At 39.7% G+C, this 8,543-nt stretch overlaps 1 pseudogene; it reads right to left on the bottom strand.

Annotated features, from left to right (window-relative positions):
- Window positions 1–5,830: 5,830 nt before the first annotated feature.
- LOC701990 (peptidyl-prolyl cis-trans isomerase A pseudogene) lies at window positions 5,831–6,328 on the bottom strand (annotated as a pseudogene).
- Between the last annotated feature and the right edge of the window lie 2,215 nt (window positions 6,329–8,543).

The following is an 8,543-nucleotide window of genomic DNA, read 5'->3' as shown; positions in this document are numbered from 1 at the left end:
GGGCTGTTTTTGCAGCACAGTGGAAGAATTAAGCAGTTGTGGCAGAGACTGTATGTATTAGTCCATTCTCACATTCTCTGCTGTAAGGACATACCTGAGACTGAGTAATTTATAAAGGAAAGAAGTTTAATTGACTTACAGTTCCACAGGGCTGGGGAGGCTTCAGGAAACTTAAAATCATGGCAGAAGGGGAGGCAAACATGTCCTTCTTCACAAGGTGGCAGGAGAGAGAAGAATGAGGTAAAGGGGGTAAAGAGCAAAGGGGGAAAGCCCCTCACAAAACCATCTGATCTTGTGAGAACTCACTATCAGGAGAACAGCATGGGGGAAACGCCCCCATGATTCAGTCACCTCCCATGAGGTCCCTCCCCCAACATGTGGGGATTACAATTTGGATTACAATTGAAGATGAGATTTGGGTGGGGACACAGAGCCAGACCATATCACTATAGCACTATAAAGCCTAAAATATTTACCATCTGGTCCTTTACAGAAAGTTTGTCACCGCTTGGTATTGAATAAGCATTTTCCAATACCCTTAAATGCTTTTCAAAAATAGACAGCAAGGCTGGGCATGGTGGCTCATGCCAAAATCCCAGCCCTTTGGGAGGCCAAGGCAGGAGGATTGCTTGAGCCCAGGAGTTTGAGACCAGCCTGGGCAACAGAGTGAGACCCCATTTCTATCAAAAATTTAAAAATTAGCCAAGTGTGATGGTGCGCACCTATAGTCCCAGCTACTCAGGAGGCTAAAGTGGGAGGATCACTTGAGCCTGGGAAGTTGAGCCTGCAGTGAGCTGTGATTGTGCCACTGCACTCCAGCCTGCGCAATAGAGCAAGACCTTGTCTCAAAAAAAAAAGCAAAATTATTGTTCATATAATTTTGTGGATGAATTCAACTTTTATTCTCTTAATTCTCCTGCCTTTAAACATTTTTTTACAATGGTCCTTTAAATAATATTCAGTATAAAAAATTAAAATATACATAGAGAGTACAATATGGCCATATATCCCTCATCCAGATTGAATAGTTACCAAGATTTGGCCACATTTAGCTAATATTTCCCTTTGTTGAAATACTTTAAAGTAAATTAATAGAGATTGTAAAATTCCATCCCACTTGAGCAATCATTTTTTAAAAAAATTATAAAACGGTTTGCCAGAGATTCAGGTTCAAAAATATTATAAAACTAGTTCATGTTCATGATGAATATTGAAGCACATAAAAACAACACAGAATGTGTAAATACTTGAAGTAAAAAGTAGAAATCCCTCTTCACCCCTTCTCCCCTGCCAGTTTAGTGGGTATCCTTTCAGTTTTTTTCTTATGTATATAGGAATAAATTTTGTATAAATTAGATTAACTGCTTAAAACATAATTTTGGAATAAAGGAACAAGAGAAGAAACTTGAATGCAAGCACATATGACAGCACTCCAGATTGGTGCCTTAATTGTTGGAGAGTGAGGACTGGGCCCCTCCTAAGTTACTAGCTAGGGTGGGATATGTTTTCTTCTTCAAATGCCACTGATCACCAAGAAACACACATCAGAAACCAGGAATGGGAAGATGATATTGGCGTGGACCCTCCTTTTACTGCCCCTTGCCACCTCCCCACTTAATTTCTCAGGTAACAGGTGGATACACATAGTAAATTCGAGAGACCCTGCTTTAGGCTCCCTCAAATGAGAGTCACTGTATATAATCCACCTTATTACTTTTTGCACTTTTTATCTTAAAAGCAAAACTCAAATTTAGAGAAAGTCTGCATGAATAATGTAATGAGTTACTGTATACCCATAACCCAGATTCACTAGTCACTATTGCCATATTTATTTTCTCTATATATACATACTGATATTTATTAATATTGTTGTTATTGCTGAAGAATATGTGAATAAATTGTAGATATCATGACTCTTCTTGATCTTTCAGTGTGTAAGTGCATTTTTGGGGAAGCTTCTTCTTCTTCTTTTTTTTTTTTGAGACAGAATCTCACTCTGTCACCAGGCTGGAGTGCAGTGACAAGATCTCGGCTCACTGAAACCTCCACCTCCTGAGTTTAAGCGATTCTCCTGCCTCAGCCTCCCCTGTAGCTAGGACTACAGGTGTGTGCCACCACGCCCAGCTAATTTTTGTATTTTTAGTAGAGACGGGGTTTCATCATGTTGGCCAGCATGGTCTTGATCTCTTGACTTTGTGATCCACCTGCCTCGGCCTCGGAAAGTGCTGGGATTACAGGCATGAGCCACCGTGCCTGGGCTAGGAAGCTTCATTTTAATGTGTGCTGAAGTCTGGGGCAAGGACCCTCAGGGTCTACCGGATGCAACATTTCCATGTACAGTTTAGTTGAGTGGTTTGTGGAGTTACCAGATCATTTTTGTACTATAAATTGACAAATTACACAGTCTCTTCAGTTGTTTCATTTTTATAAAAGAAAAATATTTCTTTTAGAAAATAAATTTTGTAGTGTTAGAATTGGAGTAAATTTTTCCCATTCTAGTTTTTGTTTTTCTGAAACGTATACATAGTTTAAAAAAATAACAGCTTTATTGAAATATTACTCACCTAACATAAAATTCATTCTTTTAAAGTACATAATTCAGTGGGTTTTAAAAAATATATTCACATGTTGAATTGTCATCACTACTTAATTACAGAACATTTTCATCACCTCAAAAAGGTACCTGTCAGCAGTGATTTTTCCTTCTCACATCTCTGTAGTCTCTGGCAGTCACTCATTCTGTTTTGTGTCTCCATAGATTTGCCTGTTCTGGACATCTTATGGAAATGGAATCATGTAATATGTCGCTCTTTGTGTCTGACTTCTTGCATTTAACACAATGTCTACAAGGTTCATCCATGTTGTAGCATGTATCAAAACTTCAATTAATATTCTTTTATATAGGTAGGTTACATTTTGTTTATCCATTCATCAGTTGGTAGACATACACATTGTTTTCATGTCTTAGCTATCATAAATAATGCTGCTGTGGACATTTGCATACAAGTTTTTTGTGTGGAAATATGTTTTCAATTCTCTTGGGAATATACCTAGAACTGGAATGGGTCATTTGGGAACTACATTTAATCTTGTGAGGAACTTTTCTGAGAAACTGCCAGCCTGTTTTCCCAAGTGACTGTACTATTTCACAATCTCACTAGCAATGCATGAGTATTCCAACTTTTTCATATCTTTACTGAGACTTGTTATTGTCCACCTTTTTTTATTATAGCCATCCTAATGTACATGAAATTTCACCGTAGTTCTGATTTGCATTTTCCTAATGACCAATGATATTGAGCATCTTTTCATGTGCTTATTGGCCAAATTGTGTATCTTCTTTGGAGGAATTCTATTCAAATTCTTTGCCCATTTTTTAGTTGAGTTATTTGTCCTTTCATTGTTGAGTTTTAAGAGGTTTTTATATATTCTGGAGACAAGTACCTTATCAAACATATGATTCAAAACATGTTCTCCCATTCTGTGAGTTGTCTTTTTATTTTCTTAATGATGTTTTCTGAAGCACAAAAGTTTTTAATTTTAATAAAGTCTAATTAATTTATTTTTTATTTTGTCATTTGTGCTGTTGGGATCACATCTAAGAAACTATTGCTAATCCAAAGTTATGAAGATTTATACCTATGTTTTTTCTAGGAAGGTTGTATAGTTTTAATTCTTATTTGTAGATCTATGATTCATGCTGTATTAATCTTTGCATATGGTGTGAGGTAGGGACATATATTTTAAGAATAAAAGTATTTAAGAAAAAATATTTCAGAATAAAATGTTTTTAAGAATAAACAGTTTTAAAAATAAGTTTATGATCATAATGAACTGACAGCTTTCAAAGTCCTAATATTTGTTGTTTCAAAATTTGTATGCCTGTAGGCTAGAAATTTAAATTGATCATCATTAGATTGAATTAGAAAAAGATATACAAAAACAAAGTCAGCTTTTTCCTTTTTAAAAAGATTGAATAATGGAATTGTCAGATGGCTGCCATCTGTGTATTGTTCAATTAACAAAGTATATGCATGTGTTTTTGGCTCCTCCCAATAATCTCATTATTCACAAGAAAGCTAAAAATAGTCATGAAGATCTAGGTGATAAATTTTAAGCAAACAGGCAATTAAAAAATAACAGGATTGTGAAATATCCAATTAAAATCATATTAGAAAATGGTCCAGGAATCCCCAAATAACTTTTATGTACATTATATGGAGATAAATGGATCTTAAACTTTCTGGTTTTCATTTTCAGAGGTCATAGACATTTAAAAAAATTTTTTTGATAATGAAAGAATATTTATTTCCATGTTGTGCTCAGGCCTGAGCTAAAGTACATTAAGACATTGAATGATGTCACCCAGGGATATGTAACCAGACAATATACAGGACTAAGATGAACAAGTGGTGGTGGTGGTAGAGGGGGTTGCATCAGTAATTCATGTAGAAGGAACCAGGCAGACAGTAAAACAAAAATTTGCAAAACACACCAAGTGATCAAATCTCACATCTTCAGGATAGGCAAACTTGATTGCTGGGTTAAGAACTTTAGAGGGCAATTAAGGTGGGTAGTGGTGGCATTTTCTCAGCTTAGATTGTCCTCTGATATGTATATTTCAGCCTGTACATCTACTTGCCAGCACTGTACATTTAATTTCATGAGAAACGAAGTCCTCAATTAAGGGAAGGGAATCGCTTTGACCAGATCTTTTGGCTCAGATTTGGCAGGTTGGCAAGATCTTAAAGTCTCCATAACCAAAGTTAGAGAGAGGCTCTATATGCTAGAAGCAGTAACTAGGCACTGCATGTGGTCTGGGCCTTAATCCTCTGCAGGAAGACTGACTACAGCATCTGGCTTTTCAGACTCTACCTAGGAATTCCACCATAATTAAAAGATGTATAAACTTGACCTACATCCTCCAACTCAAATAACTTAAAGGGCCCAGGACCCTTCCCCATAGAGCCTAAAGCCCAATATCCTTCCCTCAAGGAATACCAGCAGTGTTCAAGTTTAGCTTTGTTACAGAAAATGAGTCATAACAGATTTCTCAGTTTGTGACACTAGTCACCTTGAAGAACACCTCTAAATGCATGAACTCATTGAGACTGGTCCAACCTCTAATTTCTGGCTCCTTGTTTTTCCTGCCCCTGCCTACCTTTAAGAGACAGAGTCTCACTTTGCCACCTAGGCTGGAGTGTAGTGGCATGATCATAGCTCACCACAGCCTTAACTCCTGGGCTCAAGCAATCCTACCATATCAGCCTCCTGATTAGCTAGGCCTACAGGCATGCACCACCAGGCCGGGCTAATTATTTTTTGTAGAGACAGGGTCTCACTATGTTGCTCAGGCTGATATCAACTCGTATCCTCAAGTGATCTTCTGCCTCAGGTTCCAAAAGCTTTGGGATTACAGGTTGTGAGCCACCATGCCCAGCCCCTGCCTACATTTTCAATATTCCACTCAACAAATAACATTGAGACTTCCTGGGTCTGGAAAGTAAAAAAAAACTAAGTACTATGTAGAATTAAGCAAGCATGTAAGTGATGTTTCAGAAGTAACCTGTTTCTGTTTCAAGTAAGGCCTACACCAATGCCCTAACTCAAACAAGGACAGACAATAGTTAATTAGTTTTTATTTCATAATCATAAACTTAACTCTGCAATCCAGCTAGGTATGGAAGGGGATGAAGAAAACATGGAACCCAAAGGGAACTGCAGTGGAAGCACAAAGATTCTAGGATACTTCCAGCAAATGGGGTGGAGGGGTGCTCTCCCGAGCTACAGAAGGAATGGTCTGGTGGTTAAGGTAAAACACAAGTCAAACTTACCAGAGCTGTCCACAGTCATCTATGGTGGTCTTCTTGCTGGTCTTGACATTCCTGGATCCAAAGAGCTCCATGGCCTCCACAATATTCATGCCTTCTTTCACCTTGCCAAAGACTACATGCTTGCCATCCAACCACCCCGTCTTGGCAGTGCAGATGAAAAACTGGGAATAGTTTGTATTGGGTCCGGAATTTGCCATGGACAAGATACCGAGACCTGGATGCTTCAGGATAATGTTCTCATCTTCAAATTTCTCCCCGTAGATGGACTTGCCACCAGTGCCATTACAGTGTGTGAAGTCACCACCCTGACACATAAACCCTGGAATAATTCTGTGAGAGCAGGGACCCTTATAACCAAATCCTTTCTCTTCAGTGCTCAGAGCACAAATGTTTTCTGCTGTCTTTGGAATCTTTTCTGCAAACAGCTCGAAGGAGACGTGGTCCGAGGGCTCGCTGCCGACAGTAAGGTCGAAGAACATGGTGGGGTTGTCCATGGCTGATAGTACCAGGACTCCTGGCGACAGTAGCCTCTGCAAAGCTGGTCATAGAAATTTGAGAGTTTCTCCTAGATGGAGGTTTTAGCTATTTATTTTTATACTAAATGGTAAATTCTTGACTGTAGGTACCTTGTCTTAATCCCCTTTGTTTTTATTTTTTTCCGTCCCCAGGGCAGCCATGTTTGCTTTTACGGATTGTGTAGTACACAGCTCTAAAGAGTGCCTGGGGTTGAGCAGTGCACATCTATCTCACTGTACAGGGAAGCCCTGACTGTCACAATAAACTGCAGGCAGCAAGTCTTTTTATTTATTTGCTGGGTTAAAATGATTCCCGTAAGTTCCCTCTAAAATTACCGACAGATTTTCGGTGGGAAGAATGCATTGGAGACTGGCATTAAATACTAGTCCAGGTTAATATTTGCATTGAATGCCTCTCTTATATCTTTTAGCATACATTAAAATGGACTGTAGTCTTGTTCTAGTAAAACCCACGACTGAGTGAACCAAGGACGAGACTGCCGGTTGGTCGTGCACACTCTAGAGGGTGCCAGGAGGCTGGCTTCACCCATGTTGCAGTGTTTCCTAAGGAATATCTTACATCTAGAGGCTATGGTGTCTCACATCTTTGCCCCCAGTTATCTACCTTGTGTGTACCTTGCATTCCTTCATTTTCAGAATGCAGAATTGAACTTGGCTTTGAAGTAAAACAATACTGTTTTTTGAGTGATCCAGCAGCTGTTATACTTTGGTGAGAGTTTTCTTCTCCACCCAAGTCTTGTTTTCCATTTCTCTCTCCACCACTTTCTCTTCTACCCCCACCTCTTCCAGCTTACTCTACCCAATTACCATGCCAGAAACAATTCTTGTCTATCTCCTTTCCCAAAGAGATGCTTCCTTTATTCAACTGCTTAAATAAGTAAAACAAAGTTTCCCTTTCCCCTGAAGCACCTGCTCAAAATACAAGCGGGAGACCAATTATAACCCAGGAGACAAATCCCCTTTGAACAGCTGATCCAGGGAATGGATTTGGAGGCTTATCTTCGGTCTGAATCACAGGGTCACACCAGGGTCATCCCTAGAGCAAATTGTCCCCTTGGCTTCCACTGAACTTACCCTGAAATGTGCACACTGGATCTCTTTTCCCATGGATTATGAAGCTGTTTGGTGAAGGCTGCTCATTTGATGTACTAATCAGCATCTTGACATAACACATGGGAAGAGTTTAAACGTTTGCTTTGGTACTGCAAGGCTTCTAGGGTACTTTCTAATTAGGTCCTTGTAATCACAGACAAAAGCCTGTGACTGTAAATCTGAAAAAATGACTTCCAAAGCATAGGGCAGTGCTTCTCAGACTTTCATGTGTGTACACATCATCCAGGTATGTCATTTAAATGCAGGTTTTAATTCCCTAGGTCTGAGGCATGGCCTAAGATTCTGCATTCTAACAAGGTTTCAGGTGAGGCTGATGCTGTGGTCTGCTGGACTGCACTTTGAGGAGACCCTACTTGATGGACAGTCAGCCAGGAAACTTTCAGTTTGAGGCATAATTAGTGAAACTTCATATTTCTTAACTACTGCCCAAGGGCCTTGAATGGTAGATGCACCTGTGTATGGTAGATGCACCTGACAGTGATAACCTGACTTCAGCACACCCTGAGAATGACCCTGCATGGTAGATGCACACAAATGTGTATTTGGAGTTCTGACCTAAGGAATTCAGAAGTTGCCAGCCTGGAGATTCATTCTTATCCGTAAGGAATATCTGAGCCCCTCACCCATGCCAAGGAACACAGGCTGTACAGGAGATCAAAGCCCTGTGTTTTGGGTTAAATGAAGGTTACCAGTTGGAGGTTGTTAGGAGGAGGGTGCTAAGTGAAAACGCTATTTCAACTGCATGCTTCTTACAAGCGGCTCTCCTGCCTTGCCCTTGCCCGCTGCCACTGGGGAGAGCAGTTCCATGTAGCCCACTGTCACTGAACCATCCCTATATGTAAGTAAGTTTCCCTCAATAAACCCCATGTCTGCTTTGCTGGCTCTGGGTCTCTTGTTCGGGCTCTTGAAGCTGGTGCATTCCCTATTGGAGCTGAGAGGGGTCTGGCATGATTGATTTCCTCTGTACAACTGCCCAAACTTTGCTGAGCATTCTTATTTTTGCCTCCTTTCTCTGGTTCAAATGTTTTACTGTTGTAGTCATCATTTGAATGATACTTAT

Source organism: Macaca mulatta, chromosome 3 (genome assembly GCF_049350105.2).
Source record: "Macaca mulatta isolate MMU2019108-1 chromosome 3, T2T-MMU8v2.0, whole genome shotgun sequence".
Lineage (NCBI taxonomy): Eukaryota > Metazoa > Chordata > Mammalia > Primates > Cercopithecidae > Macaca > Macaca mulatta.
The sequence above is the reverse complement of the archived record's forward strand: the minus strand, read 5'-3'. Positions and strand labels throughout refer to the sequence as shown.